The sequence below is a fragment of the Papaver somniferum genome, chromosome 8 (assembly GCF_003573695.1).
Source record: "Papaver somniferum cultivar HN1 chromosome 8, ASM357369v1, whole genome shotgun sequence".
NCBI classification, from domain to species: Eukaryota; Viridiplantae; Streptophyta; class Magnoliopsida; order Ranunculales; family Papaveraceae; genus Papaver; species Papaver somniferum.
The window spans coordinates 66,757,411-66,776,438 of NC_039365.1; the positions used below are offsets into that span (position 1 = coordinate 66,757,411).

The following is a 19,028-nucleotide window of genomic DNA, read 5'->3' on the forward strand; positions in this document are numbered from 1 at the left end:
GCACTCTGACTTGATCAGTTAACGAAATCTGTTTTGAGGTATACAAAATCATTTTCTTATCTAGGGTAGGTTCATAAGGGGTGTCCTAGTAATGGGTAAATTACTAAGTTACCCATAATTGATTTAAATTACTTAAATACCTTTCATCTAAATCCAAAATCATTTTCATTCCTAACCTAATTTAATAAACCGTTTTGATTTTATGTTTCATCGGTGATTAATTGTTGATTCATAAATCTCTGATTATTGATTAAACCCACAAGCATAAATGAGTCGTGTGAAACATTGCACAAAGACATTTAGCTTCAGATCCTCATATTGGAACCCAGACCTTTATTCTTCGTTTTTTTTTTGTCTCAGAAGAACCGTTCGGCTGATAATTAATCATGGAAATGATAGTCGAACTTTACTTTTTTAAAAAAACACACTTAGTTCGGTTGTTCAATTTTTTATTCGAATCAGTCAAACCTGAATTCGTCAGTTACAGTGAAGTTAGGCTGATAACTTCTCAGCCGAACCATTTATCTGGTTAGTAGATCCAGGTTATTTTTTTTTAAGAACTCAACCTAAAAAATGGAAATAAAACATCTCTACAAGTATACATGTGAATCTGATTTGAATCACACTTTTTGGTCACTTCTAATCACTAAAATCTCAAAACCCCTAACCCTCTCACATAAATCAGATTTCTCCACTAATTTATAACCAATAATTTAATTTTAATTAATCCTTAACATTCCTAATTAATCATTATCATTAAATCTAATCATAATCATTAATATTAATCATGTAAGGGTAGTTTATGCCATTATCAAAAATAGGTAGATAAGGGGTGAAGAGTTTTTTTACCTAGTGACCCTATTTTGGAACTATTAGGGATGCCTCAAAATAGGTTTCCAGTTGACACAGTTATGCAACCTTTGAGGTTCCAAGCCCAGAGGATGATTGTGGTCAAGAAGCAGGTGGGTATCTGAGTGACTGGGCTCGAATAAGACCAACCTAGCGGATTTTCTTCCTGGAGATAAAGATATTTAAGTACCTAGACTGAGACAAGGGAGATATTGTCGGATATAGAGTAACCGTCTTGGAAGATATTGTTAATAATGTCCTCAATGCTGGATATGAATACCAATATTCTCTTAGGCACGTGTCACGTATCTGGCGGTCGCGTGCAAGTTAACAAAGTGGACCTGGCGATACAAAGGTATCTGAGAAGCAGCAGATCCCTTCCTGATCTGCTTTATCTCATCTCGAGGAAGCATACCTCGACGGCTTAGATGGTAAAGTAGACTCTAGCATAGGGAGGTGGCAGATGTCGAGGGGACAAAGACAGCTGACATATCTAATCAACATTTAATGCGGCAAGCCCTTATCTACAAGCTTGGTCAAAGCGCTTGAAAGAAAGTGATATGGCATTATCTAACTGGCGAAGGCTCGCGGTGAACGAAGGTACAACCTGTACTAAGATTGGGTAAGCTGAGGTGGCAGAGCTCGACTGGAGAGAGCGTGTGACCAACGAAGGTACCATTTGTACGAAAGATACATCAGGATACGATGGACCCAAAGACAACGAAGATGTTTCTGGAGAAAAAGGGTCTATAAATACCAAGCTTCACCAACAAAGAAGGGCATTCAAGACGGGAAGAAAGATCTAGTCTTAAGCTTATACCTCTTTAATTTTTAGAACTTAAGTATTTACTACAACTTGCGTTCTATCTATTACTTTGGAAAGCATTTAAGATCTTTGTAACAACTACCACTTAATATAAACAATCACTCATTACCTCATGGACATAGACAAAAGTCGAACCACGTAATCTCTTGTGTCTCTTGATATCTTAGTAGCATTTACATTACCTTAGTGTTCTTCGTTATTATTGTTTTATCTTGAGTACCTTTCATTACTTAATAATATCAGTTCAACTGAGATATCACTACTACTTAGTATTGGATTCTCTGAGCTGTACACGTTACGTAGACTATTGGAAAAATAGTAGTCACTGTTTGGCATTAGAAAACAGGCTCCGTAAGTCTGAGCTCTTATTATCCTTTCATTTTACTTTCTTACAAATCTTCTTTGAAAAAGAGATATTAGTATAAAAAGGGTGGATCTCACTTCTTAGTGATACGTCCATCTTTATTTTACGTAAGTTCTTTGAGTTTTTAGCCTCAAAAGACTTGCACTATCGTAGATCTACAAAGTTTTCTTCTAAAACGTGTTCAAAAACGTTAAACTTTTGTTCTTACGAGGAAGAACCTTTTCTGACAGTATCTCTGCACACTAGGGAATCTCAGTGAAAATTTAAGGAGAACAAACCTTAAAAAGCATTTACTATCTTCAAATCTTTAAGGATCTGACACCTTTTTTGTCAACATTTATCGTTGCTTTTTCACATAGGTGTCATCTAAAAATTAATTTCCCATCTTTTCAATCATCATTCGGGTGGTTTTCTAAAAAGCTGCTTAGCCGTATTTTATGTCAAAGCATTAATTGTTATTTTAACGAAGGCCCTAAATAGCGGACCTTGTCATTTTACTCTACGTTTTCAGGACAACAAAGCCGAAGGTATGCAGAAACTAAGTGAAGTACCATAAAATTCAAGACCCATTGTTACCAGAGGGAGGTCCCAAAGCCCGTCGCATGCAAATCAAAGAAACGAAGCAGAGGACGGAAAAAGTGAGATAGCAAGAAGAAAGGCAGCCAACCGACCACCTATTCCTGCTGAGGGGATGGGAAAAAATCTGGAGTGCAACCACCTTACGGCATGCCGTTACCGAATCCTGCTCATGTTACGCAGCCCCCCGCAGCTAACGGAGGATTACCCAGAACCTTAGCTCCTAATGGACGAGGATTGGGAAACCTAACACCAGTTCAGATTAATCCTGATGCTCCAGTAGTGGAAGAAGAAGTGGAAGACTCGGAGGACCCGGCCGACAGTACTCCTCAAGGTGGAGGAGTTCACAACGAAGAGAAAATGGCAGCGCAGGTGGTGGCTCTGCTACTGCGCAACAAAGAGCATGAGGACGCAATGCATGCGATGGCTCAAGAGAACCAAAATCTGAGAGATTTGCTGAAAGGACAGATCGAAGGTTCCCAAACTCACCCTCCCTTAAAAAGGCGTGATCAAGGATCTATCTCCGGACACCGAAGGGGTGGTCTCAACCCACCAAGGGTTCACCCGGAAGGAGGATCTAGGAAAACAAGGCACGATCCAAATGAGACGGATCCTTCATATATGCTCTCTCAATCTCATTACGATGAGAGATTATCCAGGGAGCGTGAATATGGTCATGGAGCAAATGGAAAATATGCGGAAAGAAATCTAAGGACTGAAGACCGACCACGCAGGTGCGAGATTCGAGGATGTACTCAGGAAGCAACAACATCTCTGTTGTCCTATCGCATTTTAAGGGAATCTATACCTTGGAAATACCCGGTACCTACGTTTCAGGCGTACAATGGTACCTCAGATCCCGCAGCTCACCTACGATACTACACTCGTGTCCTTTCCCATTGGGAAAGAGATGATTTAGTATTTTGTAGGTACTTTACCGCCAGCTTAACAGGATCCACACTAGCATGGGATGACAACCTACCATCAAATTCGATTGACTCGTTTGAGCAATTATCAACTATGTTCTTGGAAACGTACATGTATAACAAGACTATGAAGGCAGGGCTAGATAGGCTATTTGCTTTAGCTATCAGACCCCGTGAAACATTGATACAATACATAGACAGGTGGCAGAAAACGTGTCAAGCAATTGGCAAAGTCAACCCAAAAATTATCTTTAATTGCTATATGTATGGCCTTGATAGGACATCACCTATCTTCGTGGAGCTTCACAACCGGACCCTTGATTTCGAAGGGGAGCTTCGGGTCGTTCAAGACCTCTATATCAGACTTGAAGAGATCCAGAAGGACAATCCCAGAGCACAAACCAATGCAACAACTGCTCCGCAATGAACCACTCTCTAGAACCAATTCCGGAACAACCTAAGAGGCAAAATGAATTTGGGGGCAGAATCAACTCTAGGGACAAAATATAGAAGTATGGAGTCGACAAAGGCATAGGAAAAGGCAGGGATGACTTTGCAGACAAAGTCTACACAAAGCTTAACACAACCTTTTCTCACATCCTGAACAAGGAAGGAGCAAAATCGGACTTCCCATACCCTAACACTAGGGGGAAACATCCAGATAAAACGAAGGAGTTTAAGGAATATTGTGCTTATCAACAGTACTAAGGACATATAACTGACGGATGTTACCATCTAAGGAGCATAATTCAGCGACTCATAAACGATGGAAAACTCATGGAATATGTGCATCTCCCACCTACCATCACTGATAAAACTTCAAAGAAGAGGGTGGAACTACCACAAAACGGCAAGTACATCAACATGATTACATTCTCGGACGGATCCCGGGAGGAACTACTCGAAGATATCCTCGAACTAGCTTGGAACAGAAAGAATATAGAAGCACATGAAGTGTTTAAGCTAAGAGGACCACCAACTAGCACATGGAAGGAGTGGATGGCCACGCCATTAACATTTTCAACAAAGAACGTCAACCATGAGGTTGGAATGCATAATGATCTACTTGGGATCACTCTTCCTATCCACGGATGGAATGTTACAAAGGTCCTTATAGACGGAGGCAGCTCATTAAATGTATTGTTTTACGAACCATACCTGCTTATGGGTTTAACAAATGAGCATATGGATTCGTCCACTTGCATAATCTATGGTTTCAACGGAGCAGTCTCTAGACCAAAGGGCGAAATCGTTTTACAGGTACGAGCGGTCCCTTTGATAACTAACACGAGGTTTTGTGTTTTTGAGGCGCCTTCACCCTATAATGTTATTATGGGAAGACTTTGGGTCCATCACTTAAGGGGGATAGCATCGACCTATCATTAGTACCTTCAATTTCCAATACCCATGGGTGAGATGGAAATTAAGGGTGATCAGCAAGATGCAAGACTGTGCAACCTAGCGGAGGTCAGACTCAAGGAAGAGAGAGCCACAGCGCAGCAACAGGCACGAAAGAGACGAAGGGAGAACCCCAACAAAGTGAAAAACGGAGGCTTCGTGGTTCCAAAAGCCCCCATTGGCCAAGGAAGCCATCACTTCCGCTACTCTGGTGGCGGATATCTCCGCCAAATGATAATTATAGAAAAGCACTCCTCTACAGCCTCAAAATACAACCTTCTCGCTGGTAGAATCAACGAAGAAAATCAACATTGGAATGGAGAAGAACCCAAAGATGATCATCATTGGGAATTTACTAGAGGAAGACGAGGAGGTGCAGTTGCAGAAGTTACTTCAAGAATACACGGATATCTTCGCTTGGTATATGGAAGATATGCCAGGAATTGATACAGACTTAGTCTCACACCACCTTCGGATCAAACCGGAAGCAACAACGTTCAAACATCATATTCGCAAAGTAGCAGACATCTACCAAGAGGCAGTAGAAAAGAAGTTGCAGAAGCTCCTAGCAGCAGGATTCATTAGAAGAGTAAAATGTCCCACATGGATATACAACATGGTAATCGTACCTAAGAAGAACGAAGGTGTACGCATCTGCATCTAATTCAGCAATCTCAACAAAGCATGCCCCAAGGGCAGCGGGTAACATTGACCAACTAGTCAATGCAACCGAAGGACACCATAGGCTATCCTTTGAAAAGACGAGGGTACCCAGATCCACCACAATCTTTTATTTATCCACCTATAAGTCCTCTTACGGAAAGTGATCGTCTATGGACAAAATCGAGACAATGCAACAAATCGGTATTCACACTTTGTATGATTGTCTATGGATACGAGATCGAGTCAATACGACTACCAAAGTGTGATACTTGGTAATAGGTTCGGACTTAACCAAACTCTATATGATCACTATCAAGTATATGCGGAGTTAACGTTTGTGTAATTTACTTTAAATTATATAAACAAATATAATTGCGGAAAATAAAATTAAATCACACAGCAATATTTTGTTAATGAGGAAAACTGCAAATGCATAAAAACCCCGGGACCTAGTCCAGAATTGAATACTCTCATAATTAAGCCGATATACAAAATCTAAACCAACTTCGTATAGTTGAGACCAAGCAACTACACCTAGTTCACTTAGTTTCCTCGGTATCCTAGCGCTTCCGACTTCGATGAGTGCACGCACTGGAACAATTCTTTTGGATCGTATTCCAAACATTAAATGAACAACAAATCTGTTTGGTAACAACTCTTTCGATTCTTTCAAGATAAAGATATCTCAAGTCATACGCAAAGGCTCTTCCGTTTAATCTAATAAACTTCTTTGCCTGGTTAGATCAATCTATCCAATAACTACCTAAGTAATCAAGTCTAGATTCGCAATCAAACGATAAAGTGATGTCGATCTTGCGTAACTAATCAATCGAATAAATCCGATTCTAGTTGGATCCCAGCCGATTAAGGTTTGTGCACACCCAAAGATATGAGAACCAAATAAGAAATCTTCTTTGTCATCAAATCTTCTTTAATCTTCAATAAACACATGCACAACACCACTTGAATCTCTTGTGATCAATCACACAAAGAACAAAATCTTTTAATAATGGATTATCACAAGATGTCTTTAGATATAAAAACAGTTCTATAGATCACTTCGATCTAGTTTGAGTTAATCTTATATCAGAAGAGAAGATTCTCAAGAATAAAAAACTAGGTGCAATCAAAGTTTCAACAACCGTTAGTCAATCAAATCAATCGAAAACTAATAACACTGAAATTATCTAGTTTCCCAACAACGGTACTCTTAGAGCTTCTTGATCCCACAAAAGTATTTAAACGAGCGGTAGTAAGAGATTTCGTCTAATTAGGGTACTTTCCTCTCCGGATAGACGGCTCCACCAGAAACAAAAAAAAAATGAAGTTTGCCTGGCTCTTAGGATAGTTTGCTAGAAATGCAAACTTAGGTATTTATAGACCAAGGATGTTTAGACACAAAGGAATTTCCAAAACCGAAAATATTCTCAAGATATGCAATGAATAGAAAAATTCGGTTTTCCTAATTCCAACAAATGCTTGTCCAAAATTTCCGAAATCTCTCAATAGAAAATCTCCTGTTAGTAAATGCACATTACTAATTTTATTCTCTAGGGATATGCATTTAATTGCTGGTAATTAAAGCATATAAAACCAAAAATCAAAAACCTTAATTAAAATATTCTCAATTTATTTCGGCGCAGGATCTCGTTGAGTACTAAGAAATATCTTTGAACAATAAATGATAAGAGTTACTGAACGTGTTCAAAGTATGTTGACATCTTTCACTGTAAATCCTTATTCATATTTACATGGATTTACATTCTTGGAATCATTTATACCACACTTCCAAACAAGTTTAGAATTGGTTGACCTGTATTCCAAGGTACTTATGTGATTGATCAGATCAAATCACATACATAGGATTCAATCAGTTCTACCAATCACTAGGATCGGTTATACCTTAGTATGGAAACACTTGTGATCGATCACACAAGTTACCAGGACGGGTTACATCAGTTACCAGGATAGGTTACATCAATTACCAAGACCGGTTACCATATACTTATGGTATTGCTTGTGATCGGTCACACCAGTTACCAGGATCGGTTACACCAATTACCAGGACTGGTTACACCAATTACAAGGATCGATTACACACACTATGTTATTGCTCACAAATTACTAGGATCGGTCACACCAATTACAAATATCGATCATACCATCTCATGGTGATTACTTAGGATCGATTACACCAGTTAATAAAAACTAGTCATGCCAAATCATAAGTCGGGCATTGTGATTAGTTATACCAAGATACATAACAAATTTAATATCGGTTCTACCATCTCACACATATTGGTAATCCAAAGATTTTCAATGAATAGTTGTACCAATAAGCCTAGTGATTTCCCTTTCGATACATAAAACAAGTTCATGAATGTACTTCCTTTAAACAAATGTAAAATATTGTTTCCTAGGATGAAATCTTCACCATAACCCATTCATATAATCATAACAATATATACAATATTATGTCGATGTCATATCTACGAAGTTCAAAACATAAGCGTTATACTTCATAGTCTAATTTCCTATACTATGATCATAAAAATATGAACATGTCACATCAGTAGAGTATCATACAATATGTACAGTATATACACCTTCGCAGTTATGTTTTCAATATAGCACGACTTGAAAGATACGTTGCGAATGAAAGCAGTTCAAGTTAATATTACTGTTGTAGCAAAAATGTTCCTACAACAATCCTCGAAATTCGTATATAAATGATGTAATCTTATCCGTTGGATGGCGTAAGATTAATACTTGATGGATATTTTGTAAACCATTGAGATGATCCACAGTTTTCCTCGTGATACGTGCTTGTTGATAAAAGAATTTATACTCAGTTCTTCAATGCTCTTGGCTTCTTAATATTCTTGAAGAAAAGAGGGGGGTACCTGCAAGGACACTCCGATGCCTCAATGAGTAAGGATCTCTAAACAGGTTTTAGTGGAGAGAAAAGGATTAGAATTGTGTACCTCTACTGTTGAAATCCCTCCTCTATTTATAGGTAATAGAGGGTATGTATCCAGTCAATTACTTGTCTGCATTCATTGTGATGATGTACCTGGACCAAATGTCGTCCAGGTTCATCACTGCTAGAATCATAATTATGTATCTAGACATTTGAAAATGTACCTGGTCCAATAGCTAACCTTTATTCATTCCCTTCTTTTAGGATAACCAGGTCAATTAATGTATTTGGACTAAATACAAGTCCAGATTAATTCTAAATTCTTAGTTTGAATTAATGCCTGGTCTTACCTTTAACAAATTCATCCACCTTTGTAGGTACAACTAATGTAGTCACCTTTAATAAGGTTTTCAGATTGGGTTTTTGAACCCTAATGGATCTAGGCTCCTACCCATGACCCAATACTTCTGCTTAAGTCTAATGGGCTGCAGATCCTATCAAGACGATTTTATAATTAAATGGTCCAAACAATTACAAACCTCAAGAGGAAGGATGATGTTGTCATTGTAGTTCACTTCTTCTTCACTTTCTTCAGGTCTTCGGAGTAATACTTGTATGTCTCAACTTTCCTAGACTTTCTAGTCTAACCTAAATGAAGTTGACTCTAATATACAATCAAGTGACTTTAGATGAGTTTTGAGTCACTAAAATATGACAACGAAACTTGACATACCAACGCTTGGTGAGTTCAACCGAGCTGTGCTCTAACATCCTTCATGGATGGTTACTCCGGATACAACCAAATTGCACTTGCGGAGGAAGACCTGGAGCATAATGCGTTATTCATTCCACGCGGCTTGTATTGTTATACAAGGATTCCTTTTAGACTGAAGAACACGGGAGAAACATACCAACGATTAGTAGACAAAATCTTCAAGCAATGGATAGGTAAGATATTGGAAGTCTACGTAGACGACATGCTTGTTAAAATAAAAGAAGCAAAAAATCATCAGTCAGATCTAATGGAGATATTCGAAGCTATGAGAAACTGTCACATGAAGGTCAATCCGGAGAAATGTACGTTTGGAGTAACCTCAGGAAAATTCCTAGGATACTTGGTGACTAAAATGGGAATGGAAGTAGATCCCGAAAGAGTCAGAGCAATAGTGGAGACGCCATCCCCGAAGGCGGTGAAAGAAGTCCAAAAGCTAAATGGAATTTTAGCCTCAATGGGAAGACTCATAGCAAGATCATCATACAAACGCAAATCATTCTCTGATACGCTAAAGAAAGGAAGTCGGCTCATATGGACTACGAAAAGTGAACAAGCCTTCCATAAGATCAAGGAGTACTTGGCCTACGTACCTATCTTGCAAAAAACGGACCCAAATGAGGTACTCACTCTATATTGGGACGCAACTAACTAGGATGTGAGCGCAGTACTGGTACGGATCCAAGGACAAGAAGAAAATACCATCTACCACATCAGCAAGGCCCTTAATTCAGCGGAGAGCAACTATACCAAGGTGGAACAACTCATATATCTCCTAGTAGTTTCCACACATAAGCTGTGGATCTATTTTGATGCACACACTATCCGCGTTCTTAACAAAAGCCCAGATAGGTCAAATACTCGACATCACGGAGAAGATGGTAAGGGTAGCAAAGTGGAATGCGTTGATCAAGCAGTTCCAGATAATTTTTCGAAACCAGAAACGCTGAGAATCACAGATACATGCGGACTTCTTGGAGGACTTATCCCTAAACGATGAAGCGGAGGTGGACGATATCCCACGAATGAAAGAAGACAAGGAGGACCTGGAGAAATTGTTGGAACCTCAGAACCTACGAAGGTGGGAAGTATTCGTAGATGGCTCATCAAACAGAGAAGGCGCAGGTATAGAAGTTGTGATAACAACACCTATGGGGGATTGACTCATTTATGCCTTCATATTAGAATTCGAATAATACACCAACAACGTAGCAGAGTACGAGGCGGTGATACATGGTATACGCTTGGAAAAGAAGCTAGGCTTATCAGATGTTCGATTGACTAGTGACTCTCAGTTAGTCATTAGACAAATTGAACTCAAGTACCAAACTCTGGATATGGTACGTATTATCTCCGTACCTAAAGCTAGTTCAGAAGCACGCATCCCAGATTAGCAACGTGATATTCAGGCATATTTTTCGGAAGGACAATAGGCACGCAAACTCCTTGGAATACATATCTTCTATGCTAAGGGACAAAAATACTTCAGCTATTCAAATTGGGAGGATGTACGAACCTTAAATAGAAGGACCGGCCTCAGAAGCAGAGGGGGCATTAGCTATGGAAGAACCTAACGAAGAAGAATCAAACGAAGAAGAAAAGGAATCAGACGAGGATCATCCCATGACATAAGGGGACGAAGGGAAAGAGCCAGAAGACGATTGGAGAATCCCGATCCACCAATACCTTGACGAAGGTACCTTGCCCACAGACGTAAAGGAAACAAGGAAGATCATATCTAAGGTATCCACATATGATCTCTGTGATGGGATATTGTATAAAAGGTCATTTATCGGACCTTTAATGCGATGCTTCTCAAGGACCGAAGGTAAAAGAATACTTAATGACATACATAGCGGAGAAGCAGGAAACCATAGCGGAAGAAGGCCACTTGCAATCAAAGTAAAAATACAAGGGTATTACTGGACATTTATGAACAAAGATTTGAAGAACATGGATAAGCGATGTGAAAAATTCCAACGCTTCACCAAGAAGATCAAAGCCCCGGAAACGGAGCTTAATTCGGTTATCATCCCTTGGACATTTGTCAAATGGGGGGTTGATATAGTTGGACCCTTGATAGAGGGGACATTGAAAAGGAAATACCTGATCGTAGTTATTGACTACTTCACTAAGTGGATCGAAGCTAAACCTTTGGAGAGAATCAGAGACTGCGATGTCTTCAGATTTTTGTGAGAACAAATCATATGCAGGTTCGGGATACCATAAAACTAACTAGTCACCTATACTTATGTGTATTCTTTTGAACCATCCTCTTAAATGTACCAGTTTTTGTATATTGTTAGATGTTCTAAACAGTTTCTAGCCTTCCAGGTGACATCTATTAATTATTTAACTTTAGAGGACTAATAGTTATTGAAAACAAGCCTACTATGAAACTAAGCATCCACCTATACATATGTGTATTCTTTTGAACCATCCTCTTAAATGTACCAGTTTTTGTATATTATTAGATGTTTTAAACAGTTTCTAGCGTTCCAGCTGCCATAGTTTCAGACAATGGAAAGCAGCTACAAGGGAGGAATATTGACATGTTGTTCGACACCTTAAACATCCAGAAGAAAAAGTCAATTCCGATCTGTCCAAAAGGCAACGGGCAAGCGGAGGAAACAAACAAAACCATAGCAATGAACTTAAAAAAGAAGTTGGGTGCGTACAAAAAAAGGTGGTGCGTACAGCTACGCAACGTCCTATGGGACTATCGAACAACGAGGAGATCATCTACGGGAGAAACCCCATTCTTACTAACATACGGAGTCGAAGCAGTCATCCCGATGGAGGTCATGCTTCCAACAACGAAGGCAGAGGCATAGGATAAAAACCTAACAACGGACCTGATGCTAGAAAACCTAGACAACCTTGAATAAATAAGAGAGGTAGCTTTGCAAAAAATGGTAAACTATCAGCGAAGGTTAGCTCGAGAATACAACAAAAAGGTCATCCCTCGAAACTTTGTAGTCGAAGAATACTTGCTACGACAAATACCACCCTATCAAAAGAAGAAGGAACGGGGCAAGCTCGCTCCAACATGGGATGTACCCTACATCATACACGATATCATCAGGAAAGGATCCTACCATTTGAGAACAGTGAAAGGATAAGTGCTACAACACCCTTGGAATGCGATGTATCTAAAAAAGTACTACCCGTGAAAGAACGGTGAGAACTCATGAAAAGAAGGGTAAGGGCAGTAACCTACCATGTTTTATCCCTGGAAACAAGGTATTACAAACCTTAATAATCAATGGAAGAATCTTTAATTATTAACTTAACTTTGTTGTGTATGACCCACCCAATTGATACATCGGGTTAGAATAGACACCCACCGTCAGAAGTGACGATGAAGTGGGGCAAGGCGCAACTGCGCATATGTCAATCTCGGATCCTCGGGGCAACAACTCCTTCCATGAGGCATAATATAAAATAAGATATCCACCATAGAGATACCCAGTCAAAATAAAGCAGCCTTCGCGCTGAGCGCGTAGGGTTACAGGAAAATTATTGCTCACGTAGGGACCCTCGCTACCACGGTACCTTCTGGACAAAGGATACCCTGGTAGGAAGTTGAATGTTCCACTAAGGTTAATCATACATTAGCACCTAGTGAATACTTGATTGTGCGACCGATTAGACATATTACGAGGTGAATTAACATTTTTACCAAAATACGCCTAACATTTCTACTTGCTTAAAAGTTACATGACAGATATCAAAGGAGTTCACATGGCACCAAGTATTGTTTCAAAGTACTGAAAGGGAGACATCTCAGCTAAGGAAGATTCCTTAGGCAAAGAATACAAACAACAAAAGAGAAGTTTAAACAGTTTAAAGAAATCAAGGGTACGAAAGACGATCGAATACAACACCCTCAACTTGACGCTCGTCTTCGGCAAAGGTATTATTGATATGATCAATAGCATCGTGTTCCATCTTCAACTTTATTTGGGCATCCTAAGTCTCCAGATCCTGAGCTGACTAACGACGAAATTCCATCATCTGAGCACTTAGTTGATCATTGGCCTGCTGAAGCGCCTCCGCCTTAAACTTCGAAGCAGCATCAAATTTACGCTCTCTCTCCAATGAATATACCTGGTTCTCCATATGAGTAACCTTAGAGCTCATTCCTACAAGTTGTTCCTGCAGACCTGCAAATATACAAAGAAGGAGTCAAGAAACCAGAAGACTACGACAAAAAATATAGAAAGGCTTCAGAAACAAGAAGTCTCTAAGCTACCTCCGGCGTGGTTAAGGAAATCTTCTAAACTATAATAAGTTTCGCCAAGTTTTTCCTCAGTAGCATTGAGGTCCTCAGGCAAACTATCACGTTCGGTCCGAAGATCATCAGCATTTATCCGGAGCGAGGCACTCTCAGAGGATAAAACTCGGTGAATATCCTCTAACTCTTCTAATCTCTTGACCATAGATGTACGAAACATGGAAGCATAGGCTTGAGAAGCCTCAGTAAATCTGTTCCTAAGGGTACATACTACAGAGGACATCACATTACGTTCAACAGTAACTTTGGCTAAGGAAGCGCGTGCATCTTCGAAATATGTATAGTACTTCTTACGAATGGTCTCTTGAGCCGAGAGACATTTTTCCAACAAAGCAATGTCATCCTTTTGCTTTAATATTTGATTCTCCTTCCACTTAAGGGGTTCTTCACTATCTTTATGGAGGATGGACATATTCTTCACAAGGTCTGAATTATGAGCAGATTCAAGGGAGATTTGGGCCTCATTATGAACGGTCACATTCATCAACTTATCAGATTTCTTCTGATAATACCAAACATCGGAGGTCAACTTGATCACTTTCTCCCGAACGCGTTCAAGTTCACCGGAGCTACCAACTGGAAGGCGTAGGTACTCTCAGGACGTAACTACCAGAAGAAACAAAAATAAAACTAAGGGGAAGACTGGACGAACTTATAACTTTTGAAGACTCAGAAGCCAAAACGGTGACAGTTGTCTTGCGCCCCTCTTCAGCAATCTTTACAGCATCATTTGCCTTCTCAAGGGCCAACAAGCATGCTTCTAAAGACCTTTGAGTCTTTTTTAGTTCATTTTCCAACAAAGGTACCTTGGCAGAAGAAGCAACATCACCAGAAGCAGATTACTGAGCTAGTACAAAGGTGTAATCTTGACGCGCACGCTCCAGGAGAGCATTCAAGTGAGTACACTTATCTATGTAAAAAGGTGAATCCAACATCAATTTGCTTACAAAGCTGCAAAAAAAGAGGTGTAAGGACATATGACATCACAAATGGAGCAAAAAGGGCAAGGAAGAGAAGATGCTTACTGAGAACATGGAGAGGCGGGGAAGAAAACCAGCATAACTGTCCATGAAATCCTTCATTTCCTAAATATTATCCCTCTGGATGTCACCAAGGCTTTGGAAGAACGAAGACAGTCTGGATCGAATAATAGGTCCTTGGCCATCTGGTACTGAGTTGTCAAAGCATCCAACTTAGAATAAATCTCCAAGGAATTACTTAACTGATGCGGACCAACCTCAATAGAAAAGAGACCCTTGGAATCTCGCAGTATAGCTTCAAGAATGGCATCATCAGAGCTCCCAAGGCTCGGATTCTCAAGTAACTTACCTTTTCCTTTATCAATATATGTCCCACCAATCGCTTGGGAGCAAGCATGGGATACCAGTACTTGATCATCACCACGACGAAGAGCCGACATAGTAGAAGAGCTGGGAACAGAAACAGATGATTTTCCAGAAGTACTACCTAAGTTCATGTCACCAGCAGAAGGAAAGTTACCAAGGATGGTCCAATCAGGCGACGAATGCGGTGGACCAACAATTTTACTTGCGGGGGAAGTAGAAACAGATTGAGCACTCCCCAGCGAGGTATCCTTAGCATTGAAGGAGAAGCTTCCAAGAGAAATCACAACCTTCTTCTTCGGCTGAGAATCTGAACTACTGACCCTTACCACCGGAACTGCACCCTTTGCAAATGAATCACCTGAATGATGCGAAGTGGCTGGAGAAGACGAATGACCCTTAGAAGACAACACTATATCACTGGTGGTAACCGGAGCAGCAGACTGCACACTACTAGGAGCAGAAGGTGGAGGAACCTCTAGCAAAGGAGAAGGTACCGCAGTCACCTGAGTGGTCACTTGGCTCACCACAAAGAGCCACCATCAACATGAAGGTTATCACCTTCTACGGAAACAACACGAGCAGGTCTACGACTATCCTTTGCAAAGGCTTCCTCAATATCATCTAAATGAGAACTAAAGGTAGTATCCTCGATATCCTCCATGTCCTCAGGTTCCTCCTCAACAGCCTTTGGGTCTTCATCAGATGCTTCTACATCAATCACAACTTTCAATTTTTCCCTTCTTCTTGGAAGACTGTAAAAGAACACATGCGCAGGCTAAGTATCAGAGGAAAAATACTTAGGTACCTACATACACTAAGGTAGGTGATAGACACATTTATGCGTCTATTTTGATCTCAATTTTCTATATTGTTAGTACCAATTTTTGTACTTATTTTGGTATTTTATCTCTTTGTAGGTATTTTTGGAGAAACAAACATGTGTGAAAAAAATTGGCTCGGAAAGTGGTAATTGCGCTCGTGGGAGAAAATCACTAAAGTCAGCCCTCATTTGGATAAAGGGAACCTAAATTAATAAGGGTCACTCACTTGCTATTTACACCCCAGGGCATCCCCACTATTAAAGGCACCCGAGTGCTGGATCAGGGCACTTCATCTTCAAGAATTCGAATTCACTTTTGGCGGGAAAATATGACAGTATCGAACCAGATTTAGGGTTGGAATTTCGGACGACTTTTAAGGAGATTCAATTTCCTGATTTGTTTGGATTTAATCTGTTAGGCCTAAACAGGCTTGTTAGGCGTGTTGGATTAAGAAAACTTGGGATGGATCGTCGGGATTCGAAGTGAAACAGGGAATGGAAAATATTTGGAGTTTGGTTGGAAGATACGTAAGTTATGAGAAGAGGGAAGGAAAATATTCGCATAGGATTCAAGTATATCACATCCAGAGAGTTTAGGAAAGTTTTGAGCAACCCAGACACGTAAAGAGATAAAAAAAAATCTTTTCGGTAAAACAGGGAAGGAAATAATATTTAGATTATGTGGATACTAGTTTTGGAAGAATTAACTCGTGGTTGCTGTAACAGATATGAGGATTGGACGTGTTTAAGTGTGTCAACATCAACAGACATGGGAAGCACATAAAGAAGAAAAATAAAACGCGTGCCTGGTAGTAAAAAGGAAAGAAATATTCCTGATAAGTAAACAAGGATCTGTGGAGTTATTACAAAGATTTTTGGGACCTGTCTAGTATAAAAAGGATTGCAGGGACTCGTAGAAGAGTTATCGAGAGTTTGGAAGAAAATAGAGAGCTGCAGAGAAGTTAAATCACGAGTTGCAGGAAAACCACTTCTACTGCTGTGAAAACGAAGAACAGATAGCCGTAAACCGTCGTTCTTCAACATTATCAACGACAGATAATCGTAACAGCCAGGATTCAAATTAAAACGCTTATCTTCAGGAAAAAAGACATTTATTGTAACAGAGACTTTTGTAACGCCTATAAACGTTGCAAAATCTCTGCATCAAATTATTTTTCAATAAAAACACCGTTTGAGCGTGTTTCTACCATGATGAGCTAATCTTAATCTCTGGGGCATTGGAGGAAGCTATTTCTCCAATGAAAAAGTGGTAACTTTTTATTTGCTTGGAATAAAAAATGGATTTAGTGGTTTTTATTAAACAAATGTGATTTCTATTGATGGTATATGCTTAGCCTAGGTTTTGATATCCCATACTTTCGATTTACAATTGTTCTTTTAGAAATCTACTTTTGCAATAATTAGAATCAACTTGAATGTGCAGATTGCAAAAATACAATTACCAAAATCACTTTGGAAATTGGTGAAATAGTGGAATCTTAGACCCACTCTTGAAAACAATTTTAATTTAATTTGCTGTTTTAGGATTAAAATATAAATCTAGAATCGAACTTTCACAAGTCTTAAACGAACCTTTTTCTACAAGTATAAAAAAATCACATCAATTTTTAGCGCCGCCGACGCAGACTTGTAGTTAGGTTTAGGTTTTAGGTTTATTTTATTTTATTTTTTTGGTTTTGTATTTTTTGGTTTTGTTTTTTGTATTTTTTTTTTGTTCTACTTTACGTCTTTGGTATTTTTGTTTTGTTGTGCAGGATTGACTCGACGCTAAAGGTGGAAAGTTGCACTTGCAAAAAAAAAAGCAAGAGAAATCGAAGATATTATTTTTGACTTCTATTAGTTTCTTTATTTCCTTTTTGGACTTGTAATTTTCTTTTATTGTTTGTTTATTTTTGTTAATATTTTATTTATTGGAAAAAAACACATGCACGCACCAATTGCAATCTCTTCCGGCACCGATTTTAGGAAAACAAGTGGTTTAGTAAGGTGAACCCTCTGGGTGTTATCACCAGAAACACCACAAGCCTCAGCCTCGTACCTTTGGGTATATTTTGTTGTAGGTAACCCAAGCTTACCTAAATTAGTGAGCCCAACATTTGCGTGTGCATAAATTTTTGCTCAATTCTTGTGTATACCTGAACGTAAAAGAGACGCTCTAGGTCGGTTTGTTATAGAAAAACCTAGTGGTTCCATTTTAGTAAACAAGGATCTTGATTACCTTAATCTAGAGACCTCTGATTTTGGAAAGTCTAGTTTTGAACGTCAGTCTCTTAGTGAGAAACCTATTGCTCCGATAGAGCCAGAAAGGGAAACTTTGAAAGCTTTGTGGAATCCGACTAGGACTACTCGTCCCCCGTGTATCAGGTTAGCTGAAACGGAAGCAAATTATGAACTTAAACCTGGGACCCTACAGATGCTCCCAATCTTTTTAGGGAAAGAAATTGAAAACCCCTATTTCCATGTTAGGGATTTTGAGGAAATTTGTAGTACCCTAAATATTAGAAACCTTGATGATGATGCTTTGAAACTTAGGTTATTCTCCTTTTCCCTGAAAGATAAAGCCAAATTGTGGATATATAATTTAGCTTCCGGGTCAATCAAAACATATGAACAACTTACATCTTCCTTTAGGACGCAATTTTTTATGTTTTCTCAACAGGAAGGAGAATCTTTGTACAAGTATTTGGAAAGGTTCAATGATTTGTTGACAAAATGTCCTCATCATGGTTTAGAAAAGGTTAGGATAGTTCAGATCCTTTGTGAGGGTTTAAATTATTCCACTACAACCATATTAGAATCTATGTGTGTAGGTGGGTTTGAAAACCAAACAGTTGATGATGCGATGACATATTTGAATGAAACCGCCGAAAAGACCCAACAATGGGAAAATAATAGGGGACCCCAGAAAACAATTCTTCTATGCAAAGGAAACGTTAATAGGGTAGAAGGAGGCTTTGAATCAGATGCCAAAATTGCTGATATAACAAAAAGGTTAGAAGCTTTAGAAGTGGGTCACACTAGTGGTAGAGTGGAGCCTTTTTGGGAAGGCCAGAATAATGAAGAGCAAGCCAATGCTCTTTATAATAACGCTAGATTCGACAACTGTCAAAAGTTTGACCCATATTCAGAAACCTATAATCCTGGTTGGAGAAACCATCTGAACCTTTCATGGTCTAAGGGCCAGAATCAAGGTCAGTTTAGTAATTCTAATGCTCCCTCAAGTTTTGGCTATACTAAGAATCCATCAGGA

The 19,028-nt window shown here is 39.3% G+C and overlaps 1 pseudogene; it reads right to left on the reverse strand.

Annotated features, from left to right (window-relative positions):
- Positions 1-18,408: 18,408 nt before the first annotated feature.
- LOC113307091 lies at positions 18,409-18,508 on the reverse strand (annotated as a pseudogene).
- Between the last annotated feature and the right edge of the window lie 520 nt (positions 18,509-19,028).